This window comes from Rhincodon typus, unplaced genomic scaffold, assembly GCF_021869965.1.
Source record: "Rhincodon typus isolate 14 unplaced genomic scaffold, sRhiTyp1.1 hic_rhity00002721, whole genome shotgun sequence".
Lineage (NCBI taxonomy): Eukaryota > Metazoa > Chordata > Chondrichthyes > Orectolobiformes > Rhincodontidae > Rhincodon > Rhincodon typus.
The window spans coordinates 1-25,000 of NW_025968359.1; the positions used below are offsets into that span (position 1 = coordinate 1).

At 38.5% G+C, this 25,000-nt stretch overlaps 1 long non-coding RNA gene across 1 annotated transcript; it reads left to right on the forward strand.

Moving 5' to 3' along the window:
* Nucleotides 1–7,003: 7,003 nt before the first annotated feature.
* LOC109913034 lies at nt 7,004–8,470 on the forward strand. Its single transcript, XR_002258253.2, has 2 exons — nt 7,004–7,202; nt 8,273–8,470. It is a non-coding gene; the product is annotated as an uncharacterized LOC109913034 (long non-coding RNA).
* The last annotated feature ends 16,530 nt before the right edge of the window (nt 8,471–25,000 follow it).

Below are 25,000 nucleotides of genomic sequence, written 5' to 3' on the forward strand. Positions count from 1 at the left end.
TTTCCTGATTTACCATGTTAACATTAAATAGCATTTTTGTTATGTCTGCTTCAGTAATAAGTAGAAAACAGCTTGCAGGCCAAAACTTAGACAAGCCTAATTTCTCCACACCTGCGATTTGATAATTCAGACTTTTTCCTTCTATTTAAAAGGACAGGTTTTTGCTCTGAAAATGCAATGTTAATTTCAATTTCAGTGACTGTTCTGTCTCTGGTTGTATTCTTGCCTATGAATCAGAGCATTGTGGGTTCCAACCACACACCTCCAGGGCAGTCCTGAGGAGGCAAGGCACTGCCAGATATTTCATATTGTGTAACTTATAAGCTAAAACCAAAGTGCTGGAGAAACTCCAGATCCCAACAACAACTTTGGAGGAAAAATAAAACAGTTAACATTTAAAATCCAATATGGCTCTTCAGATATGAAAAAAATCATATTGGACTCAAAATGTTAAGTGTTTTGCTCTTCACAGCTAGTGCTAGACCTGCTGTATTTCCCCAACGGTTTCTTTTCACATTTCAGATTACCAGCATCTGCATGTTGATTTTGTTGTACTGTCAGATATGTTAGTGTTTTTTGCAGGAAGCTTTAAAATGCAAGTACTTTATTTGCTGGGATGCACTGTCCATTGTGAATGGTGTTATGTAAATGCCAGATTGTTCCTTGCTTATTAAACTGCCAAGTGTGAAGACTTTTGGAAGTTTGAATTCTAGTTTTGGTTCCAATGATGTGTATTTCATCTTGTGCAATGCAGTCAAAACAATTTTTGGCAAAACCAAATGCATGGTTTTTAAAAACTTTATATTGCCACCAAATGTTCATACCAAACTTCACTCTTGCTGTCTTTCTACTCACTACTTCCCTATCCTGAAAACACTCTGAAAGGTTTTGCTAGATAAATGACAGTGACTGTGATGAGATGAGCAGCTTTGACTTTCAGGGTTGCAGAGGTAAGGTCACCCACTGAAGGGAGTGTCATTGAAAGAGGACGTCAGTCATAATTGCAAGGTTCAGCAAGACAGAAGCTTGACAGTGACTGGGAGGGTCAGGAAGCTGGAGGAGGCAAGTAACACAAAACAAGTTATGCAAAGAGCAAAGCAATATTAAAACAAAGTAGCCAATGCTAAACAATAATGATAGCTAATAAAATTCATAATCAAAGTGGGGACTTGGTGAACTCCTCTTAATTTCACTGTGCCCTGTAAGTTCTCAGTAGTCTGTTTTGAATATCCTTCAGTAAAACTTATTGTCTGAATGATGTGAAGGAAAAACAAAATGGGGATTGTCAGTTGTATGCTGAATATATATTGTTGGCTCTGGACTATAACTGACCAGATTTAAATACATTTTAAAATTGTTTTGATTGAGAAGTGAACATCCCTGCCAAGGCTGGCATCTCTCAAATGTATTGTTGAGCTGCTTTCTTGAACTACAGATGCAGCTATGTTACTGTTTGGAACAGTGTTTGAAGATTGCAGTGAAAAGAAGTGAGTTTTCAGGATTATGTATTTGAAGGAGAACTTGCCAGTTGTTGATGTTCTAATGCATCTGCTACCCTTATTGCTGTGTAGAGGTTGCATGGTTGAAAGTGCTGATCGAAGAAACTTTTAAGTGAATTAGTGCACTGCGTGGGGTATGTGATGTGCACTGTTGCCACTGCATTGGTGATGGAAAGTATGAATGTTTAAGTCACTGGATGGGATGCCGATCAAGCCTACTCTGTCTTGGATGATGTCAGGCTTCCTGGTGTTGTAGGAACCACACTTATCAAGGCAAATGGAAACATGATTGTACCACTTATGAGGAGGAGAAGGCTGTTTAGCCCTCGAGCCTGCTCCGCCATTTAGTAAGATCATGGCTGTTCTGATTATGCCCTCAACTCCACATTCTCACCTACCTGATAACATTTCACACCTTGTTCATCAAGAGTAGAGCCACCTCTGACTTAAAAATATTCAAAGACTTTTCTTCCACCCCCGTTCTTAGGACGAGTGTTCCAAAAACCCAGGCACTTCTGAAAAAAAAAATCTGCTAATCTGTGTTAACTGGGCAACCCCTTATTTTGAAACAATAATCCCTAGTTCTAGATTCTCCCTCAACAATAAACCTCCTTTCCATATTCACTCTGTCAAGACCCCTCAGGTCTTGTATATGTCAAAGAAGTTGCCTCTTCCTTTTCTAAACTCCAGAGGCTACAAGCTTAGATTGTCAAAACTTTCCTTTGAAGACAATGCACCTATTTAAGATATTAGTCTAGCAAACCTTCTCTAAACAGCTTCCAATGTGTTTACATCTTTCCTCGAGCAGGGAGACGTTTCTGTTCAATTGCCTTTGCAATGTACAAAACATTCCATTAGCTTTCCTAACTAGCTGTACCTGCTTACTAACAATTACAAATCATGTAGTTGAAGACTCAGAACATTTTGCATCTCAGCATTTTAAATATTCTGCTTTTTTAGATTTCTTGTCAAAATACATACATTTTACACTTTTCCCATACTAGACTCCTTCTGCTAAGTCTTTATTTTTACTCACTTTTTATATTTATACCGTTGGAGCCTCCTTATATCTTCTTTAAAACTTATGGTCCTATCTAAATTTCATCAAATTTGCAGATCATACCATTGGTCCCTTCCTCCGCAGTTATGTAAATTGTGAACATTTGAGGTCTTAGCACTGATCCCTGTGATATGTTATATCACCACCTGTTATATCATACCAGCCAGAAAATGACCCATTTATGTCTACTCTGTAGTTCCTGTCAGTGAACTAATCCTCTTTGTGCCAATATGTTACCTCCTGCACCATGAGTTTTTATTTTCTGCAATAACCTTTTTGTAGAACTTTATTAAGTGCGTTCTAGAAATCCTAGTACAGCACATTCACTTGTATCCCTTCATTCGCAACAAACTATTCAAGCAATCCTAATAGGTTGGCTAAACATGATTCCTCTTTTACAAAACTATTTGAATCTGCCTGATTGCCTTGAACTTGCCTAAATGCCCTGCACTGGCAACTTTAAAAGCTTTGATCTTTTTCCATATGATAGATATTAAGCTAACTGCCCAGTAGTTTCCTGCTTATTTCCATCTGTTTTGAAATAAGAGACTTGCTATTTTCTAGTCTAATAGAAATAGTCCTTCATTGAATTTTGGCAATTTTGAACAATTAAAACCAATATTTCAACTTTCTCACTAGCCACTTCATTTTTAAACCCTAGGTTGAAGTCCATCAAGACCCACAACCCCAATAATTTGTTCAGTACCACTTTTCTGGTGATTGTAATTTTCTTGGTTTTCTTCCTCTGTCCCATTTCTTCAATTACAACTTAGTCTGGGATGTTATTTGTATCTACTTTAGTGAAGGCAGATGCAAATTATCTTTTTGATTCAACATGCTCTTGACTTGTGCCTTGTGGATGGTGGACAGAATTTGGGGAGGTAGGTGAGTTATTTGTTGCAGAATTCCCAACCCCTCATTACCAACTTCTTAGCCAGTCTCTTGGAATAGTGGATAACTTGCTTCCACTCCAGTTCCAGGTGTTTGGATGTGGGTGATAGAAACAGTGAGAGATCTACAGACTCTGCCGTGTGCAGGCAGGTAGTGTTTAAAGGGTTAGGTAAATGGTTGTTTGGAATTTTGCATACTCACTCTGAAACCCCATCTGCATCCCTGTACATTCCCAGTGAGGTCTTGCAGTGTGTTTGGTGTCTTCCAAGATAGGCATACCACATGCAGCCACACTTTTTACATGGTTAGTCTGGATCAGTTTCTTGTCTGTCATAACTCTGTGATATTGGTGGAATGGTTCCTGTGGTAACGAAATGAATGTCAAGCAGAGATGGTAGGATTGTCTCTTGTTGGAGATGGTCATTACCTGGTATTTGTTTGGTGTTAATATTAAATGTTGACAGGTGCAATGGAAATCAACCAATATCTGAAATAAATACTGAACTTTCTTTTTCCTTTCATGTTTAGACTGATTAGATTTGTGTTTCCATTATATTGTTTGTGTCACGTTTTGAGTATGCAGGTTTTTAAAAAATGTTATTGGGTATTATTTTTATTTTGATTGGGGCTGAAACGTGCAGTATAAATGTTTTCCCTTTGTAGTATTTATTTCAGTTTAAACAGTTTGAAATATAAACAATAGGTTTTGTGTGTACCCCAGTAGTTTTGTTTAAGGTAATGTGGTTTTCTTTTGCTGCTGTCCATTTCAGCAGTGAGTTCCATCTGGATGAAAGAAATTTTTCTCAACAGCCCTCCTTCTCCTAATTATTAACATCGAAGTACCATTCCTTCAGTGTCATTCAGTCAAAATCCTGGAGCAGTTTTGACAGCAGTGTTGTGGCGGTACCTACTATTAGTGTACTGTAGTTGCTTAGAATCTTTGCTCAGGTACGTCGACCCTTCCTGTACGCTCTGTATCTAAAAATATAATAAAATTATCACCCCAGAGTTGCATCTATTCTGAAGAAAACAAACCTAACCAATTCAATCTTTCCTCACAGCTAAAATTATTCATTCCTAGCCATATGCTTGTAAGCTGCTTTTTTGGGTAATCTTTCCAGTGTGGTCACGTTCTTCTTGTAATGTGCTGACAGAAGTGTATGCAGGACTCTATCTGCAATATAGCTAATGTTTTATAGTCTACTCTTTTAGGCCTTTTCAGTAAAGTGGGTATGTTTGAGAGGCAGGAATTAATGGGTATCAGGATGCAGTGTTGGAGGTTTCATTGCTATGACTTCATCAATAGGTGGAAGATATTTTCAACCTTTGGCTGAGGCTGAGTACTGCGAGGTAGTTGAGCAAACTGACAATGCCATTGTGATATGGAAAGTGATTTACATAGAGGAGTGTAAAAGTTTGAAGAGTCTGTTTCCAAATGAAAAGTCAGAACCTCAAAGGATATAATCTCTGGATTCTTAGCTTTGCCACACATGAGAATCATTATGGTACAGAAGAGGCCTTTCAGTCCATCAAGTCTACCACCAAAACGATACTAAATCTGCACTAATCCCACTTTCCAACTCCAGGCCGATAGCTGTCAATGTTATGACACTTCAGATGCTCATCCAAGTACATTCCAGATCCTCTACCTGCCTTTGGGTGAACTCATATTTCTTCAAATCCTCTCTTAAACCTCCTGCCTATTAAAGTGTGCCCTCTTGTCATTGACCCTTCAACTAAGAGGGACAGCTGTTCTCTATCCACCAGTTCGTGCCCCTCATAATCTTGTGCACCTCAATCAGACCCTCTCTCAATCCACTCTGCTCCGAGGAAAGCAATTTGAGCTTATCTGGCCTTTCTTCATAGCTAAAATGCTGCAAACCGGGCAACATCCTTCTGAATTTTCTCTGCATCGCCTCCTGTGCCCACTCATCCTTCCTATAGTGTAGTGACCAGATCTGCGTACAATACTTCACTTGTGGCTTAATCAAAAAGACTTGCACAGCTCCAACATACCATCCTGCTCTTATAATCTGTACCTCAACTGAGAAACACAAATGTTGCCTTGAGTACCCTTTTCACCTGCCCTGTTGCATTCAGGGATCTGTGGACAAACACAGCAAGGTCCCTCTGAGCTTCTTCGTATTCAGCCTTTGAGTACTTCCTTATCTTTTTACTTCTTCCAAAGTGCATCACCTCACACTTACGTAAGGGTTAAATTTCATCTGCCACTGATTTGCTCATTGGACCAATCTGTGTATATCTTTTCTGTAACATAAGATCAGCTTCCTTGCTGTCAACCACCTGGCCAATCTTCGTGTCATCTCCAAACTTACATATCTTCCGCTGCCCCACTCCCCAATCCCCAGCATTTTCAATGAGGTTGTTTACTTATGTCACAACAATAAGGGACTTGCCTCTGATACCTGTGGTATGCCACTGGGCATGAGCTTTCAGTCGCACAAAAACCCTCTATCACCACTCTCTCTCTCCTGCCCCTAAGCTAAATTTGGATCCAATTTGCAAAGTTACCCTGGATCCTGCGTTCTTTTACCACCATTATCATTCTTCCATTTGGGACCTTGTCAAAGGCTTTGCAAAAATTCATAAACTACATTAGCTGCACAGCCCTCATCAACATATTTGGTCACCTTCTCAAAATTCAGCTAGATTTGTTCATAATGACCTCCCTCTGTCAAGGCATGCTGACTACCTCTGATGAAACCTTCCTTCATTGAGTATATGATAGAGCAGATATGACACAAGTGGCTCAGAGTGATGTTGAAGGAAGAGATTTTGAGGAACTGTTGCAAAGCACAGAAGTGATTCTGAGGACTTGGCATGTTTTAGAAATGAGCAAATGGTGACCAACAAGTTGTTAAAGATTGAAAAAATAGAATCAGTGTAAATGAGGCAGATATAGCAAAACCAATTCTAAAGCTTTTACAAATATAGAAGGGAGAGAGTGGCTGAAGTAAATACTTTGGCCCCTCAAGCCAGAAACACACGAAATTATCATGAGGAACGAAGGAAGGGAAAATAATTTGTGACATACCAGAATTTGAATCCAATCAAGGGTCGAGTAAGGAATGAGGAATTCAGATTTTTTCTTCTATTAATTACTTTCAGAGAAGCTTGAAACAAAATGCTGATGAATTTCTAGGACCCAATTCCCTAAAATAGTGCATCTCTTATGAAATGTCTAGGTTCAAAGAATAAATTGTTGAACATGCCGGAGAAACATTTCACTCACTTTATGTTGAGATCTGTATGGCTTGCCAATCATATTTATTGATATTTGAATGCACTATTGTGCATTGTGGCTGTTGAAGTTTCAAAAAAAAAGACATTCTTCTGCAACAATAGGTTCATTTAAAATATTTTCTGTTTCTCCTTCAACATTGATTACTGTTATTAGTTTGCAGCGCTTCACATTGGCTTAGATGCGATATACAGCCAAGCTAAAAACAAAGAACTGCGGATGCTGGAAATCACAAACCAAAACACACAATTCCTGGAAAACTCAGCAAATCTGACAGCACCTAGAGAGAAGAATCAGAGTTAACATTTTCGGTCTGGTGACCCTCCTTCTGATTTCTCTCCACAGATACTGCCAGACCTGCAGAGTTTTAGCAGCAGTTTGTTTTTGATGCTACCAAGTTTGTTGATTAAGGCCATTACAGCTGAGCATGATACTTTCTTCACCAGATGTCAATGTCCACAAACTCTGCACCACAAGGCACTGATTAGCAGTTGAGTGTGGATTCTAGTTTATTTAAATTGCTCTTAATATTTTTAATTTGTTTTGTTTCTCTGAAATTATGTTGGAACAACTCATTCCCTACTTCGCACAAATACAAGAAATTCACAACATCTGTCAATTTTTTTTATATATGCCAATACCCGGCTAATTTATTGTTTGCACTTTGAAATTTCTAATCAACAGTTTATATTTTACGTGCTTGTATGAAATGTTCTAGGGCCTGACTTCCTTGTCAGGGATGTCGAGTGGCAAACAGCACTGGTTGTTTCCGAATGAGCTCACCATTTCCTTACTTGTGCTCGCTGCAAGTGAAGCTTTGCCCTTGGCTTATAATTGACTCATGTTTTTTTAAGCTTGTGCTTAAAGTGCTTTGAATCTTATGTGCATTTCACTTTATTACATAGTGGTGTGAATATGGAAATATTTTTAACCTTTGTTACACACTAATAACTATTAAGAAAAGCAACACATGACTGACTGAAGATAATGACATTTTGGGATATAATTCTTATAAAAACAACGAGAGGTAATTGCTGATTATGTAACCATTGCTGAAAAGTGGAAGATATGGATTCTGATGTTCAGTGTCACACATCACTGGTTCTTATTGTAATGCTGCAACACCTGAATTAAATGTAAAATATATTGTTCAGTTATGATGTCATTTTGTTTTCCAATTTGCTATGAGTTGGCTGTAACCTTGGGGTGAACTTCATATCAAAGTATCTCATTTCTGGTCATGCTCGTAAGGCACAGAGTTTAAATATCTTGCATGTTGATTGTGATTAGTTCATTCAAAGTTATGCATAGTATTCATTTTGCTGGCACCAAGGCTTTGCAGTATAGGATAGTGACGTTTTGTCAACTAACACTTTTCATCCTTTAACATGTGGAACTAATTTGCTGAAATCAATCAGTTGCTCGCTGCTTGAGCTTAAAATTAGTCTAAGTTACAATGAGTATAGAATTACATTTATTTCAGTTTGGTTTCAGTCAGTAAGCTAGTTGCACAGAACTAGCTACAACGGGTAACATTTTATTTTATTCACCATATTATAGAATGTCCTAATGGAGTGAAGGACCCCCTATTGTTCGACCATATCGGAGTGTGACCTGACGATTGCAGCCTTTAAGAGATGACCCAGTCTCGCATCACAGCATGATTGCTCTTTTTTTAAAAAAAAGCTTGAATCATAAGTGAAAAATGTATTAAAATGTATTATCTGCAATAAAAGTTTTATACATTTTGTCACAACCTTTTCAGTTCTCCTGCAATTTATCTTTTGTTGTGTCTTGTAACATACAATTGTACACTTCACCAAGACAGTTGAAGAGTATTTACTCTGGAAAATGTGGCTCTTTTGTATGACTTGATACAATTTAGTAACATGAAGTCTAAAATTCACAGTTGTTTCATCACTTCATCAAGCTGTTCAGTGGATTGATATTTTGATGTGAGTTGCATGGCATTTTAAATATAAAGTCTGCCCTCCCTCCTCTTCCCTCTCCATCCCATACTTTGGCTCACTCGCACTTCCTCTCTCTCTTCCGTGCCTTCCCTCTAATCATTTTGGAAACATAGAAGGAGATAATTTAGTCATTTGAGCATGTTTTGTTATTCATTTGGATTATGACTGGTCTGGAATTTAACTTCACTGTTCATCAAATAGATGTTTGTTCTGTATTCTTTACTCAAAATGTATCAGTCTTTGTTTTAAAATTTACATTTAGTTGAGCATCAGTTTTTGCAGCAGAATATCTCAAATGCCTACCACTCAATGCAGAAATGATCCTTAATGGCACTTGTGGCAGAGCTGACTACAGTTTTTAGATTGCTACCTGCAGAAATGGTTTTCATCAGTCTAGCTTTGCAATTCTCCTGAATATGTTGAACATTCACCCATTAACTCCCTAACCCCTCTCTGCCTCACTTTCCTTCTACCCCTCTATCTTTCCCACTCTTCTGTATGTGTCTCTCTGTCTGTCTCTCTCCCCTTCCAAGCCTCACCTGCTCATCCCCTCTCAGTTGATTTTTCAGAGAAGGAAGAAAATTTAGAGGTCTTTATTGTGAGTTGTCTAGCTAATTTGTTTAGGAAGTTATCAGCTAGGATGGTTCCATTTTCAGCTGCCACCTATATGTCCAACTTTACAAAACTTTTTAGGTTGAGGTTGTAGACTTGCTCGCTGAGCCGGTGTGTTTGATTGCAGACATTTCGTCACCCTCCTAGGTAACATCGTCAGTGTCTACGGTGAAGCGTTGGTGTTCTGTCCCGTTTGTTATTTGTATGCCTCGGTTTGCTGGGATAGTTGGCAACACTTCTGGTTCTGTTTTTCAGTGGTTTGTTATCAGATCCAGTTCAGTGTTTGGCGATGGAGTCCTGGTTGGGATGCCAGGCCTCCTGGAATTTCCTGGCATGTCTCTGTTAGGCTTGTGCTGTAATGTTTCTCACAGTCCTTGCATGGTATTTTGTATATTTACATTAGTTTTATTGGTTGTGGATATAAGATCCTTCACGTTTGTAAGTAGCTGTCGCAGGGTGGTTGTTGGTTTGTGGGCTACCCTAATACCTAGGGGTCTGAGTAGTCTCGTGGCCATCTCTGATATTTCTCTGATGTATGGTAGGGTGACTAGTGTGCCTTTTAAAAGGAATGGATACCGGAAAAAAAACACAATCCACTGTTACCTCCGCAATAGACCACAACAAGAAGACACAACACATCCAAACACACTCGTCACCCTACCGTAAACAGAGACACATCAGAGATGACCACAAGACTACTCAGAATAGGTATCTACCCTAGGTATCAGGGTAACCCACAAACCAACAACCACGATGCAACAGCTACTGATGAATGTAAAGGATCCCATATCCACAACCAACAAAACCAGCGTAATATACAATATACCATGCAAGAACTGTGAGAAACCTTACATAGGCCAAACTGGAAGAAAGCTGACAAGAAGCATACATGAACGCCACCAAGAAACATGACCAGTTCTCACTGGTCTCAATACACACAGACAAAGAAGGACACAAATTTGACTGAGACAATGCATCCATAATAACACGAACTAAACAGACATGCCAGGAAATTCCTGGAGGCCTGGCATTCCAACCGGAACTCCATCAACAAACACATTGTACTGGACCCGATATACAAATCACTGAAAAACAGAACCAGAAGTGATGCCAACCACCCCAGCAAACCAAGGCATATAAATAACAAGCAGGACAGAACACCAGTGCTTCACCAGAGGCACACTGATGGTGTTACCTAGCAGGGTGACGAAACGTCTACAATCAAACACACTGGCTCGGTGAGCAAGTCTACACCCTCATCCACAACTCGAGCTACAAATCTTCTCAAAAACTTTGAATACTTTAGGTTTTTTTAAATATTTTATCTGACACATTGGAAAATCGATTTGGTCAGTGCAATTTGGAATTCACAACAAGAACTTCCTTGTCTATCGGACTTTTTTTATAATGAATGTTTTTCAAATCAGATGAGCCATTCATGGGAGAGCTTCACAACCTTTGATTGGGAAAGCATAGTGGAATTTAGGACTTGTTTTATTTTAGATTACAGATTGTGAATCAGAATTCATTTCTTGAAGTGTTTTTCTTAACGAGCTGCTTTGTGAATAATTTGGTACAATTCAATTTGGTTTGGTAAAACATGTCCATGAAAATTGTTTAAAGCAAGGACTACTTGTAGGTGGCATAACCATTATACGCCTACAGTTGTATTTTGTAATTTTCCAACTAGCCTTGCTCCAATTAATGAACTGAATCACAGCTCCCAAACTATACCCTGGAACATAAACCAGGGTAAACTGCAGGCTTCCTGATAGTCAAGCTCAATGAAACTCTATTTTTATGACACGTTCTTTCTGCTATTAGCAGAGTAGCCATTCATTTAAGATAACTCTGCAAAAGCCATTACAGAGCTATTGCCTCTGATAGCAACACAAAGTAGGGAGTAAATAATGCTTTAAAGTTGGTCTGACTGAAATAGAAACTTCGGAGTTTTGAGTAAAATTAATGCAAGCTTATACTTAAAATAAGTGTGGTATATCTAATTAAAGATTAAATCCTTTCTTCCCAATAACTGTTTCTAAATTTTAAATTGTACGCATTGCAGAAGGAATATAATTGGTTGCAATTCATGAAGGTTCAGAAGTTTTCAACTTGACTACAACATTAACAGTTGCACCAGACACTGAATAAATGTGTTTGCAATGCACAGTGGTAAAGTTAAAGTGAATATCTAGATTTTTAATTTGAGATAAAATTATTCATATATGGGATTGTAAGAGCTGGCATTTAAATTGGAATTAATTGCATTTACTCCTTTAGTTGGCCATTAGAAATGATTAAGACAAATCCAAAGTGTTCTCCGAAGCAAAATTAGAATGTTCAGATGAATATTCATTCATTTTTGTTGCATTTGGTTCCAGTTCAGTGATTTGCTAAATAACTCTACAACTCTGCATTGCTGGAAAAAAAAACTTGTTTGAAGATTTTTGTCTTGTCCTCACCTGGACAATTCACAAGAACACCAGCCAAAAGGGAAACCCTTATTTATATACTGAGAGGAGAGTGCTGATTGATTAACCAATGGACGCTAATTCATAAAGGCATTCCCATAGAGAATGCACCAGTTAATGATAAATGACATTTAACTACCAAGTATATTTAAATTTTAAACCAGTTTGCGCCTGACTGGCCAGGGTGTTGCCCTGAGAATTGTGCCAGTGAGTGGCTGTTGTTCATTTTGCTGAGTTGAAATGGCACAGTGCATTTTCATGTTCTTTCTACAGTTTGCAAAGAACAGGGCACTGCATATTATATTTAGCTTCCAGAAAACACCGGTGTGTCACACCGTTGGTTTGACATGCCTAAACTACTTCTCAGCATGATGGTTTGCGCACTCGGGGTTATATGGCAAACATTGTTCAATCACAGAATCAAATCTGATATGGGACACTGAGTTATGCAAGCACAGTTGGTTGGGAATTGTTCGTACCTTGCTTGTGAGAGCTGGCAAAGGATATAAAAACAAAGTTGCTGGAAAAGCTCAGCAGGTCTGGCAGCATCTGTGAAGGATAAAACAGAGTTAACGTTTCAGGTCCAGTGACCCTGCCTCAGAACAGGCAAAGGATATTGTGTTTGACATGATCTGCCAGCCTAAAGGATATGAAGGGCTGCATAACTACTTTTATACTGGGCTTTGCTGGTTTAATCCTTTGGTCAAGGCATTGCCCTATCAATTGATTTTACTGGTATAATATCTTTAAAAGCTTTGCTGATATCTGTCAATTGTCATTGAAAAGCACATTCCCTATGGCAACATCTCTACCAATTAAAGTTCACTTATCAACCAGTTCTCCTGTTCTACAGTATAAATTTTGTTTTTCCTTACGTTGGTATTCTTTTGAATTGTTCTGATGGCAGATGAAAAGTTTCAAGAAAGTGTCCTTTTTCAGCAATAATCAAGTTCTGATTGTCTAACAACTGTTACGTTTCTGCTGAGTTGGGCACAAAACCCCACTTGGGAAAGATCAGACTCTTGAGCAATTTTGCAAGACAGATAATCTCTCTCCATTTAAATAAAACTTTATCTTATGTTTATTAACATTTATTTATAATGTCTGCAGTCTGATTGCAGTATAACTATAAAGATGTTGAATTCAACTTGTGTTAAACTATGTAAAAAAACCAAAAGAACTGTGGATGCTGGAAATCAGAAACAAAAACAGAAATTGCTGAAAAATCTCAGCAGATCTGGCAACATCATGGAGAGAAAGCAGAGTCAACGTTTTGGGTAAAGTGACCCTTCTTCAGAACTTCAGACATACTGAGATTTCCTAGCAATTGCTATTTTTGTTTGTGCTAAACTCTATTTGAGCTTTAACTTCATTTCTGAGAGAGATTTTCATGGCATTTTTTTTTTGTAGATATTGTGATTAATCGTTAGCTGTCAGTTTTATAATGAAATATTTAAGAAACAGTTTATCTGCCTTTCATCAATAAGACTGTTCTCTGTATTTTTGTATCTCTGTTCTGCGTCCATTAAAACTAAGCAGTTCTACAACTTTGTCATTCTCTAACTTCTGGCATTTAAGATTATAAAATCTCTCACTTAACTCATGCTTTCGCAAGTTTTCAAAACTGGAAGCACTTATCTTCCTCTTTTCTGCTGTCCTTAGTGATTAAATATTATAGAGATTAATAATATAATCATTGATCCATTTTTGTCAAACTTTGGATCTATTGTTATGGAACTTGGCACTTCAGTTTGATTTCTCATTTTCAGGCACACAGTGAACACACAAATAACAGAAAAGGAAACTGGCAACTGCAGTTTCAGTTTCACTAAATCTCCAGTTTTCTCCAATCATACTGGATTCTCCAGAATGTCACATGATGCAAAACAAAATGTGGTGGCTTGAACTCGCTATCACCTTTTTACAGGTAGTTCACCAATCCATTGTTAATTGGAATGCATGCAACAGTTCACTTTTGCATTTTAAGTGGTAAATTTTGGGTTGGTTTCTTGGTTAATCTTTAATTACGGATTTTTTTAAAAATTCTTCGGAATTTGTTGAAAGATTAACCTGCTGTCTGGAAGCAGTTATCAATAATGCAAATGCAGACCAGTGCTGAGTGCTGTCATTGAGTCTGCTTTTCACACTGGTCCAATATTGAATTGTGTTTGAACAGCCTTTACATTGACAGTCAGAGTGATATCCCACAACAATGAGGCAATGTATGCAGTGCCAGCATTCTGCAGAATCCAGCACTACTGGAGAAGGCTATCACTTTTTAGTAAAGCTAGAATCTGAGTTGTCAAACATTTCTGTCATGCATTCATCACTTCCACTAATCTCGACTTTTTTGATCCTGTCTTTGAACTCCCAAGATGCTGTAAATACTGAGTATGTATTAAGAACTTAGACTTCAGAACTGAAGGAAGAAACAAGATAAGTGGTTGTCAAATTTTAACTTGGTCGTAGTTTTCCTCAATACTGAAGATAGTTTTCTTCTCACTTCTGACCAGACCCTACTGATGTGAAAATAGACCAAGTTGTTGTGCTGTTCATGAGTACAATTGTGCCATCTCAAGAGAGAATTTTCTTATTATGCTTCTTTTTGAGACTACTAAGTCAAAAGAGGTTCATGTCCTTTCATATTGATACCATCCAGATCTGTAAGATGTGTCAATTTTAAATTACAAATGTTTCTAGATGTTGCTTGTCTTTTTGTCTGTTAATACATTACAAGCACTTACAAATACCCACATTTTTCAATCACTCTTTTATCTTTTCTACATTTGGCACTTCTCAGAAAATGTGTCAAGATTTAGTTTTTTTTGTATTACGAACTACTTTCAAAAAAGTTTAAAAACAAACCATCTGTGATGAGTCATTTGCACTTTAGAATAAAAATTGAAGATCCTGAAAATGCTTAATGGGTTCTTCAACACTGGAAAGAAAAACATGGAGTCCCAGCCTACAAAGGAAAGAACCTGATATACTGTTGTGCTGCGTTTAGACATAATGTTTATGCATGTTTGCATAGATATCACTCCACTGTATTCACAAGATTCTGTTTGAACAGATTTTGAAGAAAGTATTATATGTCATTTAGTGAAATGGTAATTAGGCATAGTCCATATAGGGGCACACTGGGTGTGGGGCATGGCAAAGAGGCCTTCAAGAACTACCGCCACTTGTGCAGGGAATGAACTCATGTTGGCATTGTTTTGCACCACACTCTGGCCACTTGGAAAACTGGGCTGACCAGCCCATAAGATTCATGTGTATTTTTGAGTGTCCTTTATCTGTATCTGTATTTGTAGAATGGTATTTGGCTGCACTTGTCATGTTGAATATTGTGTACTTGTTGGCACCCTTTGTTACCAGCATGTAGCTTAGTTTTCTAAATACCAGCTGCAGTGTCTTGGCTGAAATTGTGACCATGAGGATTATGTGACTGTTGTAGCAACAAAAGAACTTCCTATATCAATTCTGCAAACTTTTATGGGTTATCAATATTAAAAGTTATTTTCTGTATAGTGCAAAAATGTGCCATCATGAAACCATCCATTTAAATGTAGAATAAAGAATAGGAATAGGTTTTTGCCTTTGGGTTTGCTTAACTAATGAAGAGTAAGGGAGATCTGGCCAGTGAATCTCAGCACTTACAGAATTCAATATTTTCTGTTGACCTTCCAATTTTAATGGCAAGATTATAAGGTTCTTTAAGGGGCATTCAATCAATCAGTTCTCTTGTACTTCCTGCATAGTGCCCTTTATGTGCAGTCTGAAGCATATAAACATGCAAATTAGGATTTGGAGAAGGCCACTTGGCATCTGATAAGTTGGCATCTTATCTACTTGATAAGATCATAGTTGATCTGATTGTCCCCTCAAATCCACTTCCTGTTTATCCCCTTTTGCCTTTTGATTTCCTTGCCAATTAATCTATCTAGCTAAACCCTAAAAATATTCAATGACCCTGCCTGCATTGGGCTCTGGGAGCAAAGACCAGAAACCAATGACCCTCTGACAGAAACCAAAATCCTCCCCTATCTTAAATGGAAGATCCCTTCATGTTTAAGTAATTAGTCTAGTTTTTCCCTCTTCCACAGAGAAAATATCCTTTCAGCATCCACCCTGTCAAGTCCACTCAGGATCTTAGATATTTCAAAAAGATTTTGAAGAATGAGAAATGCAAATAGATACAAGCATGACCTTTCCTGTGTTGAACGGGTTATCTTATGAGGAATCAATCCTGCTGAGCTGACTATCCTTTTCTGTTGCATGATCACAATGGTTGCACCTGAGGTTTGATCACTGTCCAAATAGAGATGAAAGTCTTCTCCATTCCGGAATGTGGCTGGTGGGAGCTACGCTAAGGAGAGCTATATATTTTAAGTTTGCTGCTGACTCTGTCATATGCCATATCTGTCTCTGCACCTTCTCAGCAGCTGTAACATTGTATCCCGAACTCTGTTCTGTTATCCTAATGCACTTCTATAGTACAATCTACCTGTAAAGCAAATAAGACAACACATTACACTGATACACGTGACTGCAATAAATCAAATCAAATTATGAAGCACAGCTGTGAGTAGAAAGGGCCATTGAACTGAGTGGGCAAAACTGGATCGAATGGAGATTAGTTACGGGAAGGGTGAGGTTATCTACTTTGCTCGTGAGAAAGATAAATTGATATTTTTGAAATGGCAAGTGGCTAGGAGTTGTGGAGGAACTGAGAAATTTAGGGGCTTATGTATACAAATCATTGAAGACACGCATTCAGATATTTTACAGAGACTGAAAAGTTAGAGTTATAAGGAGAGGCTGGGGCTTCTCCCCACAGCATCGGAGGCTGAGGTGTGACCACCTAAAGTTTTATAAAATCATGAGGGCCATAGATAAGGTGAACAGCTAAGGTCTTTTCCTCAGGGTAAGGGAGTCCAAAGCTAGAGGGGAAAGGTTTAAAAGGGACTTGAGTGGCAACTTTTTCACACCAAGTGGTGGGTATATGGAACACGCTGCCGGAGGAAGTGGTGGAGGCTGGTATAATTATAACACTTAAAAGACATTTGACAGAAGCATGAATAGGAAAGGTTTAGAGATATATGGGCCAAATACAGGAAAATGGAACTAGTTCAAACCTGGTCGGCATGGATTTGTATCCATGCTGTATGACTCTGACTTTATAATTCATTATTGGAGGGGACCTGTTATGACACATTGGTAGCATGCCTATCTTTGAAATCAAGGTTCAAGTCCAACCTGCTTCTGATGTATTTCCTAAAGTGTCTGGACAGATTGAAACTGTGAAAGCCAATTCAAGTGGAAGTTTCACAAATTACATTGATAGATTCCTGTCAAGAGTTACAATACAAAGCAGATAGATGAAATTAAAGAACAGGACAGCTGTACATCTTTGAGTACAAGAGTTGGCAGGTCATGTTACAGTTGTGTAGGACTTTGGTTCGACCACATTTGGAATACTGCGTACAGTTCTGGTTGCCACATTACCAAAAGGATGTGGATGCTTTGGAGAGGGTGCAGAGGAGGTTCACCGGGATGTTGCCTGGTAGGGAGGGCGCTAGCTATGAAGAGAGGTTGAGTAGATTAGGATTATTTACATTAGAAAGACTGAGGTTGAGGGTGTTCTGATTGAGGGCTACAAAATCATGAGAGGTATAGACAGGGTGGATAGCAAGAAGCTTTTTCCCCAGAGTCGGGGACTGAATTACTAGGGGTCACGATTTCAAGGTGAGAGAGGAAAAGTTTAAGGGAGATATGCATGGAAAGTTCTTTACGCAGAGGGTATGGAATGCATTGCCAGCGGAGATGGTAGAGGCAGGCACGATAGCGTCATTTAAGATGTATCTAGACAGATGCATGAATGGGCAGGGAGCAGAGGGATATAGATCCTTGGAAAGTAGGCAACAGGTTTAGATAGAGGATCTGGATTGGTGCAGGTTTGGAGGGCCGAAGGCCCTGTTTCTGTGCTGTAAGTTTTCTTTGTTCTTAGGACAGCAGCAAACTAACTAAAAAGCATGACAGGCTTGAGAGGCTCAGTAGATATCTCCTGTTCAAAACTGAATACACAACAGTAGTATTTAAATTTTTGAGTTGTTCAGAAACTGTTAACTTATTCAAGTTTCGGTGGGGAAAGGTAATACAGTGCTTTATCGTGTATGTTTTCTTGAATATATGTTGTGTTTGATTTGCAAATTATATTTAACAGTGTATATGTATCTGAGGGCCAATACAAGCTGAGTTCTATTTGTGTAACTGATTGCAGATCTTTTCCTTAAAATAAGGTGCCTATTTTAATTCATGAAAATTGAGACCACTTACTTGGTCCCTTTTGATTTTTTTTAAGAAAGAGAAGGCTTAGAAATGCTGTTTTTTGGAATTGTACCCAAGTCTCATGAAGACCTTAACTATAAGCAGTGCCATACTTGTGATTTAAAAGTCTGTTTTGTTATATGCTTTTGAAGTTTGATTGCGTTTTTAAATATATGCAACAGGAAGAGGAGGAAGAATCATTTGAGGGAACGTTAGAATTTTGTCGAGGTGGTGATGGACAGCCAAGGCGCTCAACAAGACCTACCCAACGGTATTATCAACCCCCAGGAGCAAGAAAGTAATGCAGGTAAATAACTTTCACTCGCAATCCATACTTTAGTCAACTTAGTTAATTAGACCCAATTGGAAAGTGCAAGCACAGACAAACAAGTTGAAATTCTGCTCAGTGTTGCAAATGATTTTACTAGGGTTGTTTATGATCTAAAATCAGGTGTGAACAATAATTTTAAAAATAGTTTTGTTCGCAACCAGATAACTTGGATGGCATTTGTTAGGATGTTGGTTTATTAATAATTTCTGCAAAATACTAGAACTGGGGGGCATAACCCCAAAATAAGGGGGAGCAGATTTAGGACTGAGTTGAGGAACTTCTTCACACAAATGGTTGAAAATCCGTGGAATTCTCTGTCTAGTAAAGCAGCTGAGGCCACCTCGTTGAATGTTTTTAAGGAAAGATAGAATTTTGAACAGTAAAGGAATTAAGAGTAATGATGAGCGGCAGGTAAGTGGAGTTGAGTCCATGGAAAGATAACCATGATCTGATTGAATCATGGAGCAGGTTCGAGGAGCCAGATACTCCTGTTCCTATTTCTTATGTTCTTATGTACTGTGACAATAATCTGTCTTATAGTTATTGCATTGGCAGTTTTGGTGATAGCAATATAGGGACTTCGTATTATACAAAAAAGTAAAACGTCGCTGTCCTAAAAATTGCATTTTTTGAGCAAACATGTGACCATGTTGATATTTCACACTTACAATTTGCTGTAGTTATAGCTAGAAAAAAAATTTTGAAAGTACGGTAGATTTAAATATTACTTTTTGTCTGGTCCAAGCAGATTATTGTATGTGGGTTGAATCTTGTAAACTGTATACTAGGTTACAGTCAACTAGTCAATGAAATGTATGATGCAATCCAAGTGTTCCAAACTAACCCTTGTTGAGATCCTGGAGACATCTGTGAATATAGCCCCCCTTTTTTTGAAATTTACAGTTTGCATAATACAAACAACCACTTTGTATGTGTTAGACTCTAAGATATCAATTTCGAGGGCACAGAATTTACAGAATTACATTTGTGGAAGAAGTGAATCCAGCTTCTCAGAGATTGAGTGGCATCCATAATGGTGGATTAATTACCAACCAGCCTTGGATTTTATTTAGCCAGCAGTATTACTGGATGTATAGGTCCTGATAACTATTTTTGTTATGTTAAGAAAACCGCAGGATTCCAGAGTGTGGCCATTTGAAAGCATAGTTGTTGCAATTCTGTAATGTAAAGAAGATATCAGTGCAGTAACCAGCAAACTATCTTTTTGGTTGTGAGCCATACATGAAAACCGTATCTTTCACATCCATAAAATTTCTGAGAGAGCTTCCCATCAAGTAATTACTGACTTTACAGGTGTTTTTTAGACAGGTAGTTACTTTGCACAAAGAAAGATCTGCAAACAACAGAGTTAATTATTAATTCATTGGTTTTGTAGCTCATGCTGGTTGAGGGATAATTGTTTACCAATGCAATGGGTGACTCGCCCCTCTTCAATTAGTGCAATAGCTCTTTACAATCCATCTGAAACACATGTGGTATTGGCTAACAGTTCCTTTGATAAACAATACCTTGGCAATGTACCATCTGCTCAGCCCTGTGCTAATGTTGAAGACTGTAGAATGGGGCTTCAACCTATAACTCTTGACTTCGGGTGGTAGTACTAATACTGTGCCAAGCTGACTGGAATGAATTCCACCCTGATCTATAATTTGAAAGAAAATTCCCATGTGAAACTACTCTCCGTACGTAGGAACAGGGATAGGCCATGCAGCCCCTCAAGCCTGTTCCACCATTCAGTGAGACCATGGCTAATCTGTGACCTAACTCCATATACCTGCCTTTGGCCCATATCCCTTAATACCTTGGCTTAACAAAGGTGTATCTATCTTAGATTTAAAATTAACAACTGATCCAGCATCAACTGCCATTTGTGGAAGACAGTTCCACACATCGATCACCCTTTGTGTAAACGTGGTTCCCTCCTGAATGGTGTGGCCCTAATTCTCCAACTATACCCCATAGTTCTGGAGTCCCTAACCTGTGGAAATTGTTTCTTTATCCATCCTGTCCTTTCCTATAAATGTCTTGAAGACTTCAATCAAACCTCCCCTTAATCTTTTAAATTCTAGAGATAACAAGCCTAACTTGTATAATATCTCCTCATAATTGAACCTCTGAAGTCCAGATATAAGCTTATTCAGACCATGTCAAGTAGGTTTATAATAGATTCTTTGTTCTGTTGATGTATAAATTGTTAATTTTCAGCCTTGGAAGGAAGGCACAGAAGTGTTCATTTTGCCAAATAGAAGGGTGATGTTCCTACAAAATAATTGTTTTCCAAGTTTCTAGCAGCAACATTTCACAAAATACTTCAAGAAGAACAAAGTGAATTGCTGCTTCAAATGACTCCTTCAGGGTCTGAGGAGTAACCTGTGGAATATTGCAAAGACAACACAAATCTCCTTGAATATGGATCTTTGAGTAAATCTGGGAGGAAACTCAGGTGGTGTCAAGAATCTTCAAAAATGTTGTCCTTGGGCTTAAAATAAATATTTTGTGAGAAATATCCAAAGTCAAACATCAAATGTATCCAATATCTGAATTTCACCAAAATGTTACTAATTGTAAACTCATTGATTTATATATCTGTGTGAGTATAGTTCATTTTAACTGCAATTAAAAATGTTAACTAATAGTTTACCTTCACGAAGCAGCAATGAACAAGAACAGTAGTGAACATTTCCATTTAAGAAAGGGATTCGTCAGGTGTTCTAAACTTTGCACCCTTTGGCTATCTTGGTTAAGATAAGTTGCAGTAATTTCAAACATTGTATTCTGTATTTTCCATCCATTGCATGGACTTCATTCAGAATTATTAATAAACACAAATTGTATGAAGGAAAAGTAATTCACCAATCTCAACACATATTCCAACAATAAATACAAAATTTCAACTCCTTAAATTGATAATGACATCCAGACTATGGTGGTACAAGCTGATGACAAGGGTATCTGAATGAGTGAATTTTATCTAGAGGTTCCAGCTCCACAAGTTTCAGTAGATAGTTTGTGTTTCGACCCATCTATCAAGAGAACTCAAGCTTGACATAGAAAACCCATTTTCTTCTGACTGAATAGATACCAGTTACTGAATAAATGACTTGATACAGGTTATGTCACAGCTCTCTATGTAGGCCCAAAAGTCCCAGAGGACCATTGAGCTGCGCTCTCATTAGAGAGAGTTAACTGGAGGTAAATCTAACCTCGGTGAGGGTAATTCTGAGAAGGTGGGACTTTCATGGTAACTTTAGTTGTTACAGGAAATGAACCTGGGCAATTGGTGTCACTCTGTATTGCATACCAGCTATCGATCCAGTTGAGCTAACCGGCCCACTGGTTCTCTGTGCCTGTGACAAGAAGTACAATTATATTTTGTCTTTTCTAGCTTCTACGTCCTTACTATTTTAGTGCTTGATTTAAGTTACTCTTGTTGGTGAGTTCTGGCTTTGAATATATTCAAACATGTCTATCCTTACCTCGAGATTTAACAAATCCCAGCTGATGCCTTGAGCTATTAGATCTATGCCCCCATCTCACTTAAATTAACTACAAAAGCAAAAGAGGATCAAATCAAGTCAAATCTTATTTCATTAGTTGGGGGAACAGAGGCATTTCTGTGACTGTCAACATGACTCCAGGATGGTATGTTGCTTCCTCGGTGCCAGGGTTGAGGATGTGACAGAGCATCTACAGGTCATTTTTCAGGGAGAGAATGAACAGCCAGGGGTTGTGGTCCATGTTTGTACCAACGATTTGGGTAGGAAGGGGATGTGGTCCTGCAATCGGAATTTAGAGACCTGAGTAGAAAGTTAGCAAGCAAGACCAAAAATGTCATAATCTCCAGATTACTTCCAGTGCATGAGATAGAAGGATTAAGGGAGATAAATGCGTGGCTGGAAGGATAGAGCAGGAGGGAGGACTTTGGATTCCTGGGACAGTCTATAGGGAAGATGGCACCTTTACAAACAAGACAGATTACATCTGAACAAAGTTGGGACTCTCCAGAACGGTGCAAGAGTGTAAGGAAGAAGTCTTGGGTAGAAGGTGACGAAGACTGCCGGGTTGCATTGTTTGTTAGACTTATCTTCCAGCCAAGAATTTCAAAACTAGTTGGTTTCTTTCAAAATGACTCCTCAAGCAGACTCTTCCATTTAAACACAATGTCTCCTTCATATATCCTGGAAGAGTTATTGGGAATTCCTAAAGTTTGAATTGCTGGATGAAAGACCAGGTTCATCCAATTTGTTTTAGCCTCCTGATAACTGCACGACATAATAATGAATTCCAAATAACCATATAAATTGATCCCTATTAATGAGTTTCTAACACACTCATTAGACGAGGAATGCTCCAGTGGTGGAAAGCCAAAGTAGAAATCCATCTGTTCCTCCTAATTGTGTTACACTTACCATATGTCACATCTCTCATTACTTTGCATCTCCAATATGCCAGCACACCCAATTTCTTTTTCAGAAAATGTTCTTTCAGGCATATGTTAACTGTACAGTTACAAGCTGTGTTTAATTTCGAATTGTTTCTTTTCACTGCATGTACCTGATAAAATGCATAACATTGTATCAAAATAAGCTTGGAATGAGTTTGAATTGCAATCCCTTTTTATATATGTATTCGGATTTGAAGAGAGATCCCCCATCTAAAACTAGCCAAGATATCCTTTTTTTAGCGTGAATGCATAGTTATGCTCCCAACAGGTGGTAATATTGGACAAGTCAGATCTCAAATTGTAACCTGCCTTAATAGACAATGAGTTTACTTTTTGCAGTTTAGTTGCCATAGTGGTCAATTCACAAGAGGCTGGCAATGTACTTTTAGCTAAGGAACATAATGTCATTATATCAAAGGTATAGAAAAGTAACAGATCTTATAGTCATCCAGAAGAGAAATTCAAGTGTTTTATTCAATCTCAGTGTCACCTCTTGAATTTATTATTCAACTGACAATGTTGCAAGTGTTTCCTTTTGGTGGCGTTCTGTATGTTTGTCATCTGTGATTCTCTCCATCTCTCCCTGAGATACAGGCTACCCCTGACTTTTCTCACTGAATTTGAAGAAAGACCTTTTTTCAAATTACTTTGACCACTTTAGGCTGCTAAACATCTTATATGCTGTTATGGGTCTTTTATTCTGAACTGGGCCTGCTGCTGGTCTCTGGTCTGTCACTGCGCTGTAAAGCTCAACTTAGTAAACACTTCAGCAATTATCTCTGCATGGTGCATGTCTAGTCATTTAGTTTTCACATGATTTTTTTTTTGGAAGTGCTGTTTGACCCACTGACTAAAACAAAAAATGAATTCCCGATCCTTTTTAAAATAAAGTCACAGAACTAAGCCATAAACCCGTTAACCTCTACTCTAGAACCCAAATTCCCAAGTTCTTGTCTTTATTCATTCACAGGATGAGGACGTCATTGGCTCGGTGGCATTTATTGCCCATTCTTAATTGCACAGAGGGCAGTTAAGAGTCAACCACATTGCTGTAGGCCTGAGTCATAATAATGTAATAATAATATTTAGGGAATGAGGTGGGGGAAGTAATAATAGGGAACCAGGAAATGCTGGAAGGGGAGCTGGGGGATGGCTGTGAAGGTCATTTGAAATTGGAGAACTCAATGTTGAGTCCTCCGGGCTGTAGGGAGCCCAGGCGGAAGATAAGGTGTTGTTCTTCAAATTTGCATTCCGAGTTGCTGCGAACACAAATTTGAGGAACAACACCTTATCTTCCGCCTGGGCACCCGACAGCCCGGAGGACTCAACATTGAGTTCTCCAATTTCAAATAACCTTCGCAACCAGCCCCATCTCCCCTTCCAGCCCCACCTCCTCTCTTCCATTCCACCTTCTGACCCTCCCTTCCAGCTACCAACTGGATTCATCCCTCCCATCGACCCACCAGGTTGTACCCACCAGCAATCTGCCTCCACCCCGCCCACCACCTTATCCCCACATCCAGTCCTGAAGAAGGGTAATACCCAAAACGTTGACTGCTTCTTTCCCCTAGATGCAGCGTGACCTGTTCTTTCAGCCTTCTAGTTGTCTACCTTGGATTCCAACAGCTGCAGATTTATTTGCCTCTAATCATGGAAAGTAAACATTTTGTCATCTGGGGAAGACTATTGCCTACCATCCTAAAGGGACAACATTAGACCCACTTTTTGATATTTGTGTGAGTTGGATATTACAACACAGAATAACATTTCAAATTGCCAGTGATATTAAACGTGGCAAAGAGTGAAGATGATACCAATTGACGGTTGCAGGCTGTAGGCTAGAATAATGGTAAGATAAGTGGCAGATGGAATTTATTACAGAGAAGTAGCAGGTGAGATATTTTGGCAGAAGTTATAGGGAGAGGCAATATAACCTTAGTCACACAGTTCTAAGAAGTGTACAAGAACAGATGGATCTACGGTTTTATGGGCTTGGATCTTTGAAGGAGGGAGAACGTGTTGAAGGAGTAGTTAGCAAAGCATACATGATCTTGGGCTCCATAAGCGGAGTAATTATGCACCAACAAGAGAAGTTATGAACTTTGTAAA